The sequence below is a fragment of the Daphnia magna genome, linkage group LG3 (genome assembly GCF_020631705.1).
Source record: "Daphnia magna isolate NIES linkage group LG3, ASM2063170v1.1, whole genome shotgun sequence".
Taxonomy (NCBI): Eukaryota; Metazoa; Arthropoda; class Branchiopoda; order Diplostraca; family Daphniidae; genus Daphnia; species Daphnia magna.
In genome coordinates, this window is record NC_059184.1 from 9,912,332 (window position 1) to 9,933,028 (window position 20,697).

The 20,697-nt window shown below is 38.2% G+C and overlaps 1 long non-coding RNA gene and 1 pseudogene across 1 annotated transcript; one reads left to right on the forward strand and one right to left on the reverse strand.

Moving 5' to 3' along the window:
• The first annotated feature begins 1,074 nt into the window (after positions 1-1,074).
• Positions 1,075-1,724, forward strand: LOC123470746. The gene is made up of 2 exons (XR_006644519.1): positions 1,075-1,130; positions 1,195-1,724. It is a non-coding gene; the product is annotated as an uncharacterized LOC123470746 (long non-coding RNA).
• A 13,328-nt stretch (positions 1,725-15,052) lies between these two features.
• On the reverse strand, positions 15,053-17,201 carry LOC116915844 (annotated as a pseudogene).
• Positions 17,202-20,697: the final 3,496 nt, after the last annotated feature.

A 20,697-nucleotide genomic window follows, 5' to 3' on the forward strand; every position in this document is an offset into this window, starting at 1 on the left:
AGCAACGGCTATTTTATTGCAGTTCACTTGTCTCTTGATATGAACTGCTTACAGTAGAACTCCATTTCTATTTAGAACTCCAGCGATAGTAGAACTACAGACTACGAAGTAAAAGACCACGATCCCTATATGGGGCTCGGTGGATTCTTTAATTTAAATTAATTTAATTTAATTTTAAGCTTGATCAAATACAACACCCGTGTGAAAGTATGCAATCTATTTACATTCCTGAGTTGATTACACCTATTTCCCTTTTAATTCATTGGTTTTACAAACAGAATTGAAAACTGTTGATGATAAATGATTGCAAATACTTTTCTTTTCTTTTTTTTTTTATTTTAACATTAAAACTTTAGTCGAGATCGATGGAACTCTGCCGAGGTTGAAAAATACGAATTTCTTGACTGACATCGGAATCAAGCGACCCACTGTCATAAAAAATGTTTAAGAAAATGCTGGTTGGTTTACCGAGCGAAACGATTGCCTGTTATTTTGAACTTGGAGAGGGAACAAGATGATGACAACGACCGTTCAAGAGAACAGGAACGAGCAATGGGGAGAGAACTGTAGGCCCAAAGGGCATTGATTTTGTTCCAACCGTCCCAAACCCTCAGCGATCTTGTTAAAGAGAGTGATCGCAATAGAGTCGTTGCATCAATAAGGGATTTAGTTTAAATAAATATGGGTCGACTCAGTTTTTCACGCTGATTTGCGTGGTATTTTTTATCCCTGAGGGTATATATGTATATATACCGAAGGACTATAAAAATTTTATCCCTGAGGGTATATATGTATATATACCGAAGGACTATAAAAATTTTAGGGTGTGTAGGGGGTAGGGTAGTAGTAGTAGATCTCAGAAGGTTTAATGTCCATTATGTATTTCCATATACGTTTCTTCCCTGAATGACCAATCGTCCCCAAATTTTGTACAAAATTCTGTCAAAATTTGATACGTGGTATAGTGGCTTTTTCATTTGATTCTATTACAGTTTAAAAAAATTAATTTGCGTAATTGTTACCTAGCTGGTTGCCGAATCCTAGGCAGTGAATTCGCTTTTGTTTGCGTAACCTTACAACTGTCAATGCATTGCAGTCAGTGCAGAAGGCTGTATAACAGTCACTAAACAGTAAGTGTTTTCTTTAACAAAATGTTTTAAACAGTAGATTTTTATATATTTTTTTATATTGCAGTAGTAAACATGCTGCCAGAACGGAGACTATGGAGAAGAAAGTTACACAGCGGCGACGAGATACCTAATTTTTGATGCTATATTAACATGAATGTGTGTGATAGCTCAGCGGTAAGGTGTTGGGCGCATAACATCAAGATCATTGGATCAATACTCTTTGAAACACAAAATTTATTTAGTTTTTTCCTTTTTATGCGTATATTTTGTTAAATTTTTAAGTCGCTTAGTATGTCTTAAACTTAAACTATCCTAAGTAATATTTATATGGTTACATTCCCTGAAATTGCTTTTACGTTGTCTATTTTTGAGGAAAAATCTTCATCTAATTCACGATTGCATTCTCATTTTTTTTTACATAAGTCCCCGTGTTGCTAATTCCGGACAGTATACTGCTGCAGATGATGTAAAATTACACTGCTATTCATACTAACAGCATTATGTCAATAACAGCGTAGTGGTAAGGTGTTGCGCTGGCATCATTAAGTTGAACTGTTCAATACTCATGCGGAAATAAAACAATTTTTCTTCAAATGTCATTGTTTTTCAAATTTTTGGAAAAATTTTTTAAGTCGCTTTATAGGTCTTAAACTTATATTATCCTAGCCAATATTGATATGGTTAGATTCCCAGAAGTGTATTTTATAGAACTATTGCATTCGGTAGTACATTTGTTGTATAAAATTCATCAAATTCGTTATTGCATTTTCATTTTTTTACTTAAGCTCCCATGTTGCTAATTCCGGACAGTAGACTACAGCAGATAAACACTATAAATTGATTGAAATTTAGAAACCTTGGATCCATAATCTGTTTATCTTTGGCCCACGTTACATGTCTATAGACAATTTTTTTCAAAAAAATTGCCCGAAGGACATTATCGAACTAATCTTGTTTATTTTAAAACGTATGTAAGTGCATAAATTTTTTCGTTAAAGTTTGAATAATTTCCTCCTATTTTAAAATCGACTCTATGACCACTATGTGTTGTGGGTGGTTCTTAATTTCTGAATTTGCAGACGACACTTGTCCGAAATTAGAAATTTTGTTTTTTTTTCTGCGTGGGTGGTCCCTAATTTCTGATGAATTTGCAGACAACAATCATCCGAAACCGAAAATTTCTGATTTCAATTGAGTCTGAATCAAAGTTGAAGGCTAATCGCTGAATTCCATAATTTGTGGTACCCTGTCAAAAATACACCAATACGCCACTACTGGATGGATTTACGTTGTCTTGTCCAGAGTTCGCACCATCTCAGGTTTATTCCTACTAGTGAAACTCTGTACGGACGTCAAAAAGTACAAACCTCGTCTGGGTGTAATGAGAGAAATGAGACGTCTACGAACAATCGAATCTCAAACTTTGACTCGTCTTCAAAAAGCGTTGCAGTATAGATATACACACTTCAAACTTTGAAAAATGAATGAAATACAAAGAATATAATTTGTCGTCTGCAACTTGAAATTATCCGTTGTTGCATGTTATTTTTTAAAATCTAAATATATAAAATTTACATTCCATCACTTCATTTTCAGAAAACTAAAGTATAACTAAATTTATTTAAACAAACAAACTTACTTTATTTTACTAACAAACAAATAAAGTCAATTAAGAATCATTCATGAAAACTATAAATTACATAAATATATATATAAAGTCACAACACTGGATAAACTAACTACTGCTGTCATCTGCTACAAATTCAAAAACATCAGAACTACAATTACAGTAATTAATGAAGGGGTGAAAGGGTTGTTAACGATACTTAAAAAAACTATCGTCGATTTCGATACCGTTACTGGCTTGTATTTGTATCGGCGATTCCGATACCGATCCCTATTTTGGCTGGTATCGGCGATATCAATACCGATACCGATAACGATAGTCCGTGAAAAAAAATAAACAAATTTAGTTTTACTTCTGTATATTATTGGTACTATAAGAGACAAGCATTAGCTCTAAGAAAAACTAAGGACTCAAAGCGCTGATCACTCAATTGAGTACGCATTGGCGTAAAAACTCTTCCACCCAGAGAAAACAGACGTTCAACGGCGGCACTTGAGGGCAAACCAGTGTTAAGTTGAATAAACAACCGACGAAGATATGGAAATGAAGAATCAAGTACCCGGAAATCGTTGCACGTTTTCGTTTCAAAGAACCGATTGATTTCATCATCTGCTGGCGAAAATCTTTTTTGCGGTTTGAAATAGATTTAAGGGGCGAAAAAAAGTCTTTCGGATCTATTGGGCTGTCATCGTCCACTACATCGTTTTCCATGCCTGGAACAGATTTTGAATCAGCTTGGATCATGACTTCAATTTTTTTCTTCAATTCAAAAAAAAAAAAGGTTTGCAGACGAAGTATTTGTATCGAGTATCGATCGATACTCGACCGATAGTCTTCCGATACCTGTTTTTGAAAGAAGCGCCGATAGTATACCGATACTGAGTATCGCTAGCGACGCTACTATCGGTATCGAATCCGATACCGATATTAACAACCCGTTGGCATTTTCGGTACTCAACTAAAGCCGGTAACGATTCGACACAGCAATAACGCCTACCCATTTTTTTTAACAAAGAAGAGAATGAGAAATAATCTGTAAACTGACAGTTGGCTGGCACTATTTATCTAAAATTGCCAATACTTTTTTGTTTGAGGTTGCACCAAACTGGGAGAAACACCTATCCAAGATGGCAACCTCGAACCACTCTATACGGCATTAAATATTCCTTTTCAGTCACCACTCTAGCACTTACTAAAACTATTTTATAGGCATCTAACTATACGTTAAGTGTAGAGTCCCCAAATCTAAACTTCTCCACATGCATAGTCGATAAAACACCAATTCTTAATCCATTTTTTTCCACGAATGACAAATGTTAGTAATTTTTTGTAACACAAGTAAAATAAAGTAAAGTATGTTCTCCTTACAAGCACTCTTTAGCCGCTTTGTTTCAGTTACTTCTGTAATAGATTCATCAGAATACAGTTTAGCTGCATATTGCATAAATGACTTAAATCCATCTTTTCCTTTCCATTTGGTCCGCAGCATAAAGGTTGCGAAATATCCAGCAAACAATTTTTTCCTTCTGTTTGTATTTGGAAGACTTTTTTTGGCTAAATTCCACAACCCTGAAAGAAAAATTAACTTATTACTTATTAGACTAAATATGAATTAATTTACCCTCTATTTGGTTAGTATGTGCTCCATTTTCGGGATCTTGTAAATGCAAACTATGCTTAACTTTCAGATAAATATAGTTAACAAAAAAATGTAGTCAGGCGTTTGCTTATTTCTTGTGTGGATCAAACTTTAAAAAACAACGAATAATATAATTTACTGTTATTGGGTCCCACCTCCTCGACTTACCCAAAATAAAAACACTTTAAAATATCAAATAATGTCACTCACAACCTTTTCAAAGGGGTTTGCATTGGACCTTTGAAGGACTTACCCTTATAAGCTATTAGCTCCTTCGAGGAAATCCTCGAAAACACCATCACTACCCAACACCATAACAACATTATACTATACTGTCCCCGACACGTCACGTAGAGCTTTCTATATATCACACACACATAGCTACATCCCATCAGAACAGTCCACACCACAAAAAGTTAAACACATCCGCACAATATTTTAAATATTCCTATACCAGATTTAACAATTTGTGGATGGAATATTTAATTAAATGCGGTTTTGCTTTTAGCTAATGAAAAATATTTTACGTGCCATCTTACGGACAAAGGCTCCAAATGCCGCATAAAGGGACACAAAAAAGCCGTATTACAATCTGTTTCTTTCAATTTCCCTCAATCACCTGTTTCTCTAACATTTATCTTTCATCAATAGAACATATTCAACGTACCGACCACTCACACGCATGACGCTCTTGCCACCATCAAAGCAGCTAATTAAAACTTGAATAGCATCAGTCTTAAGATTAAACTGTTTAACATCGCATAAATGGTTAAAAAATTCAAACAAACGAAACGTGGCTTTAAAATTTAAACAAACTTGATAATTTAAACAAACATCCATGAGCCCTGTATATTGTCACACGAATGTGTATTTGCATACAAGAAATATTATAACAAGTGATGGCTTAAACTAAACAATGTTTTACTAAAACCAAAAGAGGAATAACAATTTATCCAGACTCGGAGAAGCGTCTGAAGACCTCTTGGGAAATCAGGGAAATCCAATAATATAGCTCGATGGAGAATCATCCCACGCAGATTCGGGGTAACGTTTTATACCGTCGCGTGAATTTCTCCTCTTCCGGACTGCGTATCCCCGTATCTTTCTTAGATCGGACTTCTCCTTATAATTTCTTCACCACGCAGCGTTGTCAAAGGAGCGGGTGACTCATCTCTGCGAAGAGATAACCAATCTACTTTTTCACCCACGACAATTTTTCAGACTTAGAAGTCCCTCCCGACTCAGAACAACAGCGCATTTCAATATAATAGCACAACCAGCAGGATGAGGAACATTTGGAGATAAAAAAGGTAAATTATCGAGAAACTATTCTTCGCAAAAACAAAGCAAACCGTAACGACATTACCTGGCTGTGTAAAAACCGCAGCTTACAATTGTAATAACCAGAAACCATTTCTACAAAATCTCTTCTGCATAACCACTTTAGAGATGGAATAATTTTTCCCAACAACAACTTCTTGATCTAATAGAGCAGTAAAACATCCTACGTTGCACGTTCTCCACAAATGCGAAAATCTCATTTGTGTCCAAGTTGGTCTGCTGCGGCTGAAGCGTCTTATGGAGAAACCAACTTCTTCGTGTTAAAAAATAAGTTTTCATAAATATAATTAAGATTTTCCCCCTTTTCTTCCTAGCAGAGGTACCTATTCATTTTTTTCATTTCCCAATTTTTTTTCTAGTCCTAGTTCTATCTGGTTTTTTTTTATTTAGCTATTGTTTGTGAATGGTTTGTTGTTCATCCCCTTGTAGCAGACGAATTTCTGGCAGCAAACGAAATTCTTCGGCTAAAAGAGACGAGCAACTTACAAACAAAAATAAAATAAAAATAAAGTAGATAGAACTGGAGATAGAAAAAAATATTGGGAAATGAAAAGATGAATAGGGTACCCACTGCTAGGAAGAAAAGGGGAAAATCTAAATTATAGTTATGAAAACTTAATTTTTAACGTGAAGAAGATGGTTTCTCCATAAGAAGCTGCAGCCGCAGCAGACCAACTTGGACACAAATGAGATTTTCGCATTTGTGGAAAACGCGCAACGCAGGATGTTTTACTGCTCTATATCCTAATTGCATCATTAAAAACTACAACTTTAATCTGTTTTCCGCTACCGTCCTCAAAATCATAACTCATCATGGTTCCTGGTTTCCCTTTAGCTGGATTCATACAACGTGATTTTAGACTTGTGAGTACAGTGACCCCGAATCTTCAAAAAAATAACACAAAAAAAATATCACAATCAACATTCCACAAATAAAAATCACAAAACAACTCACTTGATAGCGTTCACTTTCAAAGGACATATGGAATCATACACATCACCTTCTTGCGAGCTTTTCACGGACAGCTTTTCAGTGGCTTTCGCCAAACCCCCATCTTCAGCATTTTCAACACCCCTAATGCTCTGTTCGCCTCCAGTTACCGTTATAGCACTATCACCCATGACGAGATGCGTATCAAAGTTAGCGGTGCGACAACAAATAAACGTCAAAATGGCTGAGGTTGAATCACGACAATTCATCTAGCATTCCGAAGAGGCAAGAGACAAATATCCCACCAACCATCGGTTTCTTTACCAAATTAAAAAAAACTTCCCCGAGATCCACAACGACCAAAAACGTCCTCCTGTCACAAAATTCTTACCCAATCATTATGTAAGGAACGGCCAGCCGCAGTCCTTACATCCATTTCTCCTTTCCCACGCTTACAATCCTTTTCCCCTCTTCCGCCGATAGGTCATCTATTGATGTCTTCGGTCTTAAATCTCCCTTCTACCTGGCCTTCAAACGTGTGAATTTTTCACATAGGTGTTATATTTACACGCAAAATATTAATTCCCTTTGCGACACCTAACCCTAAGTGACCTTGCTCCTTCGTATAAATGTTGCCCTTTTCAGAATTGTCAGTCAGTTTGGTGTCAGTCATGTTTCAGTCGCTTTTCGTTCATCTTCGAGTCTCTTTGCAGTCTTCGTCAGTAAGTCTCTTTTAATCCGACTTGTCTTGTTAATTGTTATCTCGGTCTTTGGCAAAAACTTTGTGCAACAATAAACTCATCATCATCACACACAACTATTCCCCATATTCAATATTAAAAGTAAGGAAAACTAGAAAACCATTCCCCGTATTACAATTACAAAAATCATCTAACTTCCAGCTACCGCCCCAACACAAACGGAACACAGGCCTAACAATCCCATTATTGCCTACATTTCAATATGGTCTTCCAACATACGCAAAAGTACTATTTCTGTTCAAGTACCCATACTCCACAAATAAGCGATACTTTGCGATATTCATGGCAAAAACACACTAAAACATTACAAACAAGTCTACTTCACATCCATAGTTACAGATGACAAAAAAGACCTTCGGAAACCTCTCCAAGGATCCGTGGCGCATTGGTAGCAATAAAAAATAAACGTAAATGTTAAATTTTTTTAAAAAGAAAAGATTGCACTCAATACCAAGAGATGGCGTTGACACCCGGCAACCTTCATAAGGAAAACGCAGGCTGTTTGCGAGGGAATATATACAGTATCCTGCACAAAAATCCAACCAGTGATTTCAATGTTGAAATTCATCTATTGGCGGGATTACGGTTTTTTTTTTTTTTTTTTTAAGGGGTAGGGTAGGGTAGACGGGGTGAGAACACGACAGGACAGGGTTCAGAAAGTCTACACCTTGTTTTTTTCTTCAGGGCAAGTAACAGGTCAGGTCATTTTTGAAACCCTTAGGGGGTGCGTTTTTTACGCGACAGTTGGAAATTTTAGCTAAGGCTTTGAAACATTCCTTACTAAAAAAATTTAGCTTTATTGATTATATTTAGCTTTATTTATGATATTTTTATAAAAATATCACATAATTAACATCATCATATCAGGAATCGAACACCTGTCTCCGGCGTCATAAGCTGAACCTCTACACATATGCCAGCGATATCTACGAAATGAAGCACAAACAGCTAGCTAAATTTTTTAAGTAAGCACTGTTTCAAAGCAATGTTCCAACTGTGGCAAATCATTTAAAAGATGAGATTGTCACACTTCTGACTATAATTCAAACCAAAAGCGTTTGGAACACATGGAATATCTGGTCTTACAACTTGCCCTTACAATTTCTTGGTTGCTCTTTTTATCTAATTATAGTTTTCTTTCAATCAGGAAACACAAATTTCTATATATGTTGGTGGTGGAATTCTACTGTTAGCTTACTTCACAAAAAATTAAAAGGTGTGGATTCATACAATTTGCAAAGAAAACTCATCACATGCTCAATATTTCAATACCACTCAACCAATATTGGATAATGGTGACTACAAGACTTGGTGCACTAAAGTTTGTTGTTGTGTGGAATCTTCTGTTCTGTAATGTTTACTCTTTGTCAGGATTTGGCAAAATTTGTTTTATATTCAGTATGGAGGCAAATCTGATGTTTTTTACTCCGCTCTTCATGAACAGAGTAGTCCCGATATTTATTAAAATGTAAGATTTGTATTGTTATTGATCAAGTGGCCTTTTGTAGTGATTTTACTACATAGTTTCTTTAATACAGCTTTTGATGCAAATAGCATTGATGAGGAATCAGCTATTGATGTGTTGAAAACAATTCAAAAGGAAATCAGTCATTATTATATGCAATGACATTAGCAGAAGCTAAAGCAGAACAATGATAATTTAAGAATGATCTTCATCAACCTCAATCAATTACCACTGCTACTTCTGCTGCCGGCATAATAAATCTTCTTGAAAAGATTTTTTAACTGAAAAAAGTCAATTCTATCCCCACCGGTGCTATGCCAATCCAATTAGTCAGCCGTAAACCACAGTAACCAACCAAAAGGCTCTGCTTCAACACCATTTTCACTTTAAAATCTTATCTAACGTAATAACCAAGTAAAGTTTGATTATAACTATGTCAGACAGGTTTTCTAAAATCCAGTTTAATTGATTTTTATCTTTCCTACTACGAAAAGCTGGTACAATCGCAGTATAGTTTGTAGTACCGAAATCATACGGAGTTTCTCCCTTTTTTTTGCGTATGACAAACGTTAAAATGTTTTTTCCTCTTTTAGTTTTTAGATGTATAAACCTTATTAGTATCTCTAAGTATGGGTCAAGCCGACCCCCTAGCGGTGCGTTGCAGTGTGAAGGGGTGCCGTGAACAGCCGCTTTTTATTTGGCTCGCCCGATGTGGTTGTTCCCTAGGTTTTTCAACGGTAGCAGACGACTACCACATTTTTTCAAAAGTTGTCTGTCATATGTTGGATTACACGATTATGCTGTATTATGACTAGTGATACAAGTATCTGTAGTTTAAAGCTCTCTAAATTTGCTCAGGGTTTAATCCCAGAGGAGAAGAAGTTGTACTGCGAAAAATTAAAAGAATTGGGGTGTGTTGACCCTCTTACAATTCCCCTATCAGTGTATAAAAGTGGAAAAAAAGTGAAAGAAGTGCTTCCTCCTATAACAAGTCAACATTTAGTTCTATATTTAGTCAAAACGTCGTTTTGAAAAATACAAATTTTTTTTTATTAATCGTGTTCTTCACTTAACTACATGGTATAAATTACTTGAACTAAAGGCAAATAAAATCCGTAAACGTAAACGACGATATTGTAAGGATCCGCCGACCAAATCAAAATTCAAACGGTAAAATTTAACGCGTTGCTTTTATTGCCCTGTTTTGACCCCAAACTTGTTGCCCCGAATGACCGACTTTCTACTTTTATTACTCTAACGGTAAAGTCAGCCTTCTTCCGCCGACCTTATATTTTTGAACACGCCTGGCCTCGTTTGACTTTAAATTCGACTCTCTGCGTTGCCATATAAAAGACGGACAAACTTCACCAGCAGAAGAGAGTCACCAGTCGACCAGCGAGGCAGTCAGTGAGTCAGTCTTCCTCCCTCCGTCTGTTACCTTTTCCCTTTTGTTTTTGCCGCTGTGTTTTGAAATGTAATTGGTGTCAAATTTAAATAAACATCATCACCCCAATTGTTTCATCTGGTGGCAGCGAGGACGAACCCGCCGACCGAAGTCTTGGCCGTTACGGACGCGTTACCAAAAAACTCTACTACAGCAGTTCTTCGCCGATGATGGCACAAATTGAAGACAAATATTCTGTCACCGACATCAAAGAAAAACCTTTAAAGAAGAAAATAAAGGCATTGTGGTTGGAGAAATTCAAGAAACTAAAAAAATTTGTAAGTAAAACACTGAAAATTAAAATATCTCGACCTGTTTCTTCGACTGCTATTGTCGCAAGCCGAGTCACCATTGAGAAAGCCTCTTCCCACCCGGAAAAACACCAAGACAAGGAAAATCACCAAAATGGAAACAGCATATTCGCGGATGAATCTTTCATACGACCATCAGAGTTGGAACCTCAAACGACTGTAAGTTGCATTTTTTCCATCCCTTTTCCTGAACCAACTTGCGAAAACGCAGCTGTTACCACGTCGGCAAGTGAGGAAACAAAGGAACAAAAAATCGCTGTGACTTCCGACCACCTTGGTGACCACGAAGACCAACCCGGGCTGAAAAAACTGGACCAGTTGGAGTTCTTACACTCGATCCTACACGATGCTCACTTGACGCCAGGCGACGATCAACGCGCTTCAAACGCCGTACACCAAGCCGAAACCTTCAGAGTCTTTGATCGCCCATGGCCAACGGCCAAAATTAAGAAACGAAGCAGAGGTTGCACGAAAGAGCCGTTGCTTTTTGCGCAAAGACGGTGCGTGCTTGTCTGCCCAGCCGCCTAAGCCCTCATCACCTAGACCACGCGAAGACCCGACCAAACCGACATTGGAAATTCAACATTACAATTTGAAACCGATCTTTTTTACTTCCTAACTATCTTAGACCCCCCTTCTCTTACATAGTTTTTCCACCTAAAACTAGTTCCCCTTTGAATTTGACACCTCCAGATTTATATAGACTACGGCAAAAGAAAATCAACTCCACTTCTATTCCCCCTCTATACCTCCACTTAACCAAAGAGGACATTCTCATGCAAACCATTCTTTATCTTTTTTTATTTTGGAACAGCTGAAGTTTTATTGAGGTTATAATCTCGCTTCTTCTCTTATTGACACATCTGTTTGCGAAGCTGTGTTCTAGGTTTAGGCACACCTCTTGCAGAGGCAATTGTATCTGTACCGGGCTCCGGGCTCGAGGGCGTTACATATTTCCTTCGACGGAACACGCCACATTGAGCTCCGCGCTCCCAGACGTCCGCGTCCTACTCATTTTTTCATATTCATTATTTTGCTGTTTTTAATCTGATTCGTAAAGACTGTCTAGGCTTAGACACTTTGGCTTCAGATTTGTTTTATCGAGCTCCGCGCTCGAAGGCGTAAAAATTCCTTCGACGGAATACGCCACACTGAGCTCCGCGCTCGTAGCCGTCTGCGTCACCACTCTTTCTTCATATTCTTTGTTTTGCTGTTGTAAAATCTGATTTCAAAAGACCGTCTAGGCTTAGACACTTTACTTCAGATTATTTTTTATCGAGCTCCGTGCTCAAAGTCGTACGTATTTCCTTCAACGGAACACGCCACACTGAGCTCTGCGCTCCCAGACGTCCGCGTCACTACTCGTTTAATGCTGTATCTTTTCTCCTTCGCTGTATTTCGTTCCAAATTAAAAAAATTTCCCATTCCATCTGAGAAAGCTACCAACGCGATAAAACTCCTCGAATATTCCTGGCTTACTTTTTCTTCTCTTGAACTGCATGTTTTACTATGTTGAGAAAAGAGATTGCGAGACGCAATCTATTTTGACGGGGACCCATGTAAGGATCCGCCGACCAAATCAAAATTCAAACGGTAAAATTTAACGCGTTGCTTTTATTGCCCTGTTTTGACCCCAAACTTGTTGCCCCGAATGACCGACTTTCTACTTTTATTACTCTAACGGTAAAGTCAGCCTTCTTCCGCCGACCTTATATTTTTGAACACGCCTGGCCTCGTTTGACTTTAAATTCGACTCTCTGCGTTGCCATATAAAAGACGGACAAACTTCACCAGCAGAAGAGAGTCACCAGTCGACCAGCGAGGCAGTCAGTGAGTCAGTCTTCCTCCCTCCGTCTGTTACCTTTTCCCTTTTGTTTTTGCCGCTGTGTTTTGAAATGTAATTGGTGTCAAATTTAAATAAACATCATCACCCCAATTGTTTCATCTGGTGGCAGCGAGGACGAACCCGCCGACCGAAGTCTTGGCCGTTACGGACGCGTTACCAAAAACTCTACTACAGCAGTTCTTCGCCGATGATGGCACAAATTGAAGACAAATATTCTGTCACCGACATCAAAGAAAAACCTTTAAAGAAGAAAATAAAGGCATTGTGGTTGGAGAAATTCAAGAAACTAAAAAAATTTGTAAGTAAAACACTGAAAATTAAAATATCTCGACCTGTTTCTTCGACTGCTATTGTCGCAAGCCGAGTCACCATTGAGAAAGCCTCTTCCCACCCGGAAAAACACCAAGACAAGGAAAATCACCAAAATGGAAACAGCATATTCGCGGATGAATCTTTCATACGACCATCAGAGTTGGAACCTCAAACGACTGTAAGTTGCATTTTTCCATCCCTTTTCCTGAACCAACTTGCGAAAACGCAGCTGTTACCACGTCGGCAAGTGAGGAAACAAAGGAACAAAAAATCGCTGTGACTTCCGACCACCTTGGTGACCACGAAGACCAACCCGGGCTGAAAAAACTGGACCAGTTGGAGTTCTTACACTCGATCCTACACGATGCTCACTTGACGCCAGGCGACGATCAACGCGCTTCAAACGCCGTACACCAAGCCGAAACCTTCAGAGTCTTTGATCGCCCATGGCCAACGGCCAAAATTAAGAAACGAAGCAGAGGTTGCACGAAAGAGCCGTTGCTTTTTGCGCAAAGACGGTGCGTGCTTGTCTGCCCAGCCGCCTAAGCCCTCATCACCTAGACCACGCGAAGACCCGACCAAACCGACATTGGAAATTCAACATTACAATTTGAAACCGATCTTTTTACTTCCTAACTATCTTAGACCCCCCTTCTCTTACATAGTTTTTCCACCTAAAACTAGTTCCCCTTTGAATTTGACACCTCCAGATTTATATAGACTACGGCAAAAGAAAATCAACTCCACTTCTATTCCCCCTCTATACCTCCACTTAACCAAAGAGGACATTCTCATGCAAACCATTCTTTATCTTTTTTTATTTTGGAACAGCTGAAGTTTTATTGAGGTTATAATCTCGCTTCTTCTCTTATTGACACATCTGTTTGCGAAGCTGTGTTCTAGGTTTAGGCACACCTCTTGCAGAGGCAATTGTATCTGTACCGGGCTCCGGGCTCGAGGGCGTTACATATTTCCTTCGACGGAACACGCCACATTGAGCTCCGCGCTCCCAGACGTCCGCGTCCTACTCATTTTTTCATATTCATTATTTTGCTGTTTTTAATCTGATTCGTAAAGACTGTCTAGGCTTAGACACTTTGGCTTCAGATTTGTTTTATCGAGCTCCGCGCTCGAAGGCGTAAAAATTCCTTCGACGGAATACGCCACACTGAGCTCCGCGCTCGTAGCCGTCTGCGTCACCACTCTTTCTTCATATTCTTTGTTTTGCTGTTGTAAAATCTGATTTCAAAAGACCGTCTAGGCTTAGACACTTTACTTCAGATTATTTTTTATCGAGCTCCGTGCTCAAAGTCGTACGTATTTCCTTCAACGGAACACGCCACACTGAGCTCTGCGCTCCCAGACGTCCGCGTCACTACTCGTTTAATGCTGTATCTTTTCTCCTTCGCTGTATTTCGTTCCAAATTAAAAAAATTTCCCATTCCATCTGAGAAAGCTACCAACGCGATAAAACTCCTCGAATATTCCTGGCTTACTTTTTCTTCTCTTGAACTGCATGTTTTACTATGTTGAGAAAAGAGATTGCGAGACGCAATCTATTTTGACGGGGACCCATGTAAGGATCCGCCGACCAAATCAAAATTCAAACGGTAAAATTTAACGCGTTGCTTTTATTGCCCTGTTTTGACCCCAAACTTGTTGCCCCGAATGACCGACTTTCTACTTTTATTACTCTAACGGTAAAGTCAGCCTTCTTCCGCCGACCTTATATTTTTGAACACGCCTGGCCTCGTTTGACTTTAAATTCGACTCTCTGCGTTGCCATATAAAAGACGGACAAACTTCACCAGCAGAAGAGAGTCACCAGTCGACCAGCGAGGCAGTCAGTGAGTCAGTCTTCCTCCCTCCGTCTGTTACCTTTTCCCTTTTGTTTTTGCCGCTGTGTTTTGAAATGTAATTGGTGTCAAATTTAAATAAACATCATCACCCCAATTGTTTCAATATGCATCATTGTGCGGGAATTAAACAACTAATTTAAAGTCTTCCTTTCCCCTGTTTCCCCATTCTCTGGCACTGACTGCCACAGGCGGATAACGCTACGAAACCAAGGGGTGTATCTTCTTATGCATAGCATAAAATTACCGTTAGTCAACCTTATTGGTTATTACTCGGTATTTGATTATTAAATGTGCTGCTGATTGTTACGCTTTCTATTGATGTATGAAATTTATATTACTAAATTGAGATAAATTGAGGAAATAAATTGAGAAATAATCAGCCTATCAACAGTAAGAAGAAATTGTTTATTGAATTGATAATTTATACAATAGAAATTTTCGACACTTGATACTACGGGCCAGGTTTGCCGTAAAAACTCTGATGATTTCGCTGACGTTTATTCAATGGTGTCTCAATGCCAAAAGGGCTGTTGAATAGATAGAGAAACACTGTAACTAGTTTTTAAATTCTTTAATTATTTCCAGATACATTTTAAAAACCTGTATAGTTTAGTTGGAGTTCGTCCCAACAACGGTTTTGATCTTGGGAGTGTCTTTTCCTCTTCCTTTTGTGTATGGAGAACTATTCACTAGCCTTTGTCGATTCTGGATGGATTATTCTTGAGTTTCTGTACATAAATAAACATGATATGAATCTACCAAATTATACACAATAACAAGAGTTCCACTTCAAACCTGGGACCAAGTTCCAAAAGTGTTGCGAACATTATTGAATGTTTGGTTGACTTTCTCAGCACCAGCTTGGATGAGTTTACGAGTTTCCTTGGGCACATTAGCTACATAGAGATTGCTGATGGAGGAAAGTACTCCTCTGCTACGTAATAACCTCCTTTGGGGCCACCTATATTGAAAATATCTATATAACACACATACCAAGAATTATAAATGAATGATGACTTGTTTACCAATACACTGTTCAATTCCTTAAACATAGTCGAAAGTTTTCAGAATGAATCGAGCATACATAGACCATGTTATCTTAGAACCTTAAATGGTAGCTAGAAGAACAACAGACTGCTTTTCTTCATTCTGTCCAACTTTTAATGCAGCAATTATTTTCTCATAATTATTATATGGCAGATTTTTTCAAGAATTACTCCAACCTGACTTCTAAGAGAAAGACATTCCCAGGTTAATCTTTTACTTAAGAGTAAAAGATGTTATTTTGGGAAGACACAAACTTGTATAAAAAGAGAACTTACCAGAAAATTTCAATGTTTCCACCATCGGTAAATTCAAATAACAGTTTTGATTTCATATTGTATAATAAACTAAACGTTTATGAAAAGTTATTCATCACAGACTCACAGACCACGTTGAATATCGTCTGCTTGCCTCAGTGGCTCTCAGTGTGGGGAATGGTGTTGCCCTTGGCAATAGAATCCCTAACGCGAAAATGCTGTGTTTATGGAATGTAGTATGATTGGTAGTTCCGGATCTCCGATTCCCAGCTAATCTCGAAAGCGTAATCATGCACTCGCTATTTACATTTTCTTATATTTCCCAAGAATTGTTTGTTTTATTAATTTCAGTGAACTCGCAGCCATCTCATAATAGAAGATTATAACTGTAAAGTGTTTCGTCTTTCTTCAACGTTCAGGTGGATTCCGTGTGAGCAAATTAGTATTCTATAGTACTGTGAATCATCTAAATACTGCATATTGCATGGTATAATTTTGTATTCGATTGCTTTTTAATATAAGGTGTGAAATAGTGGTGATACATACCACTTGGTTTTCTTACACGACATGTCAGGTATTTCATCACTTATTAACTCTTGTCCACTTATTGACATAGGCAACGCGTACATTTTCCCTTTGATTTGCTGGATTGAAATATCGTGGAGATATTCTTCTAATTTAGACACAATTTGTAAAGGGTAGTCTGATGATGGATATGGTTGCTGAAAGGCCGTAGTCGTGGACTGAAATCTAAATCCTAACACAATTAAATTATTGTTTCTTGGGTTCTTTGAAATTTCCCTGCGAACAAAAACTTTTCCATTGTTGAGCAAACAAATATTGTCGGGGAACACCGTCGACAACGTAAACTTAGCAAACCGGAGTTTCTTTGGATACCTTTCTCCTTTATCCACAAATTCCAACAAGAAGTGTTTTGAACCGGCTTCTTTCTGCTCCATAAGCTCTGCTTGAGTGTAAAAATCTTCTGCTTGAGACAAGAACAAGCCATCTGCTGAGGTTGGTAACAGATACTTATTTCTTTCCGTCAAGCGATTGCGTATTTGCTCCACTGGTTTATTGCCACTACCGAGAATATCACGGAAGACTCTATGGACATTTTCATAAATAAAAGTGTAACGAAACGCCAAGGGAAGCCCCTTCTTGCCCCTTTTTTTTGCTTAATTAGACTAAGACCTTATTTCTTAAACTCTCCTTAACTTGATACCCCACTAGTAGACCTAGTAATTAGACTTTCTAGAGCGGAGAGAAGCAGCGGAGAGAAGAAGTCTCGGCAAGCCCGTTATAAATAGAAACTTTTACGATTTCTCAAAAGCCACCCAAAACGGCCTTAACCTGCCGTAGCTAAAAATAGATATATTTTTGTCTGTTGGGTAATGCCCGAAACTGCCCGCCCTATTTTTAACAATCGTCCAAATTCGCCCGATACTGCCCGAATTTGTCCGCCTATACCTCTTCGTGACGTACAAAATCGCCCGATACCGCCCGATTTTGTCCGCATATACCTTAACATTGTTCCGTATGTCCCCCACGGGATGATGACTAACTTAAAAAGCCACCGCAAACTCCCAAAAGTCAGTCAGATCTACTCTGCCTGTTTCGTGTGTCAACTTAGGCTTCTGCCGCTCTCCCACTGAGCCCGCTACCGTAACTTTTGCAAGCCGCAGAATAAGTACCCCTTAAGCAGGGTTGTTAACGATACTTAAAAAAACTATCGTCGATTTCGATACCGTTACTGGCTTGTATTTGTATCGGCGATTCCGATACCGATCCTTATTTTGGCTGGTATCGGCGATATAGATACCAATACTGATAACGATAGTCCGTGAAAAAAAAAAACAAATTTAGTTTTAATTCTGTATATTATTGGTTCTATAAGAGACAAGCATTAGCTCTAAGAAAAACTAAGGACTCAAAGCGCTGATCACTCAATTGAGTACGCATTGGCGTAAAAACTCTTCCACCCAGAGAAAACAGACGTTCAACGGCGGCACTTGAGGGCAAACCAGTGTTAAGTTGAATAAACAACCGACGAAGATATGGAAATGAAGAATCAAGTACCCGGAAATCGTTGCACGTTTTCGTTTCAAAGAACCGATTGATTTCATCATCTGCTGGCGAAAATCTTTTTTGCGGGTTTGAAATAGATTTAAGGGGCGAAAAAAAGTCTTTCGGATCTATTGGGCTGTCATCGTCTACTACATCGTTTTCCATGCCTGGAACAGATTTTGAATCAGCTTGGATCATGACTTCAATTTTTTTCTTCAATTCAAAAAAAAAAAATGTTTGAAGACGAAGTATTTGTATCGAGTATCGATCGATACTCGACCGATAGTCTTCCGATACCTGTTTTTGAAAGAAGCGCCGATAGTGTACCGATACTGGGTATCGCTAGCGACGCTACTATCTGTATCGAATCCGATACCGATATTAACAACCCTGCCCTTAAGTAATCACTAAGTAGCTGTTTGACTCTTACTTTATTACGTCTATGCCTTGAAGTTAGTACCCATTGGCAACATTTAAGTCTCATGAGTCTTTATTCCTCAATTTACGAGTTTGTTTAATTATCCTACGGGTACCTGTTGCAAATCGGTTTATAATACACGGCTGTTTACTTATTGCGTGCGTGTTATTTTACGCTTGCTAAGTAAACAAGACATTGTGAGTAAAGACGCCGCATTAAATTTAATTTTTCCGTATTGGAGACAACATGACAACGTCATGTATTCCTTTACATCTGGTGGCAGCGGTTTTTGAACTCACTTACAGTGTCGTTGTGTACTGGTGTTAAGCCTAAGACAAGACATTTATTTTTTTAACACACAACACAATAAAAAAATTCGATATTGCGAACAGGCAGATTGGCAAAACCACAAGGGAAAGTGTAATTTCAAAGAATTCTAGTTATTCCTCTTTAGCGTCAGATTCGTTTTCCGATGTTGTCGACCAGACCATAGAATATTTTCCGATTTTTCAATCGACTAATAATACTCTTCAATCCTACAGTTTCTATCATGCCCCAAATTTTATCTCTGAGACAACCGAGTATACTAAGCACGAAACAAAACCATTTACAAATTTGAACAATAAAATAGACCGATTAATAGACCTCATGGCAAATCTAGACAGCTTGATACAGTCTAACCTCTGGCAAGAAATTTGAACGGTTCTCCCACCAAAGGGAAGGCACAATTATGCGTCAAACCAATCAAAACAAATCAATTTTACAAAGCTCGCCTCTCCAAATACTTTCCCTAGACAAAAACAAGCCTACGGCTACCGACAGACACACGTAAAGCCTTTCAGAAAGACTAACCGAAACAACTCAGGTCAAGATAGTTTTAGACAAAACAATAGGTTTATGCAGTCTGCCATAGGGTGTTAAAATTGCGGCATTGCAAACCACAACATCGAAATGTGTTTTCAATATTCAAGTCAAAATAAAGTACGGGAAAAACCGCCTTCTTGCTATTTTTGTCAACAAGTAGGACATAAAGCAAATTCGTGCCAGAGTAGAGACAGTCTGATTAGGTCTAACGTATCTACTCTTTACTAAACCAGAAAAACAAGTAGTAGGAGCTGTAAAATAGGGTAAGTTTAAACAAAACAAAAATAATAATAATAATAATAATAAAATGGATCCCAAGAAACTTAAATCAGTAGAAAAAAACATATTTATTTAAATAATAATAATAATAATAATAATACAGTATCAAATTCACAGGTAGCTCAAAGAACTCTATGGAAAACCAAGGTATACTTCAATGAAAGCAACATTTGATCCTGGTGACGCGAAAAACCGTAACACAAAAATATTTGTAATGCAAACAAAAAGTGTCGGAACATCAATAAGATGGCTCTGAGTCCGACACAGAAATTATATGAGGGACACGATAAGAAAATATTACTTTGAATAATTTCCCTTGCCGTTTCTTACTTCGCTGCGGGTGGCGAAACGACGGCTAATACAGTCAATATCGCAGTTAAAAGGGTATTTTATATCTCAAAGAACTCTCAGGTAGTATATACCACAATCTGGGAGCAAGGTGATAGTTAAGTAACCGGCTCTTATTTTCTATTGTTTTCGGTATGGATTTACCGGAAGGCGTGGAAGTTATTCGATACTGCCGCAGCCAGAAGATTCTACCCATAGATACCTTTAATGAAAGCGCGTCGGAACATTAATGAAAATTGCTCTGAGTCCAACGTAGATATTTAAAAGTCTAGATCTTCTTAAGTTGTAGAGGCAACAATAAAGGAGCAGGGTGATATATTAGGCCCTAGCTCTATCTTTTTTCTCCCGGAGTATGTAGGGGAACATATACGGAGTACCCGAGGGAATATATCTAAGTAATTTTGTGAACGCTGCGAACACAGATAATATCAGTTTGTTGTAGAAAACAATTATAATATGGCACACACTCTACCGAGAGATTGTCCCCTTATTGGATTAGAATTCTCTTGTCAGCTGATAGGCTTAGTATCTACAAGTCAAGAATTGTTTCCATGAAGTAAAGGTCAGAAATCGAGTTTAAATCAGAAACAGATGTAGACCACTAATATAAAACGAGCACAACATGGTTTAGTGGGTTCGTCTCCCAGGTTTTCTCAAATAGATGAGGTTGCAATACAAGAGAAAGGTGATAGTGTAGTCATCACCTCACCTTTTTGTACCTTCCCAGAGTGAGGATTCGCCCTAGGGTATACGA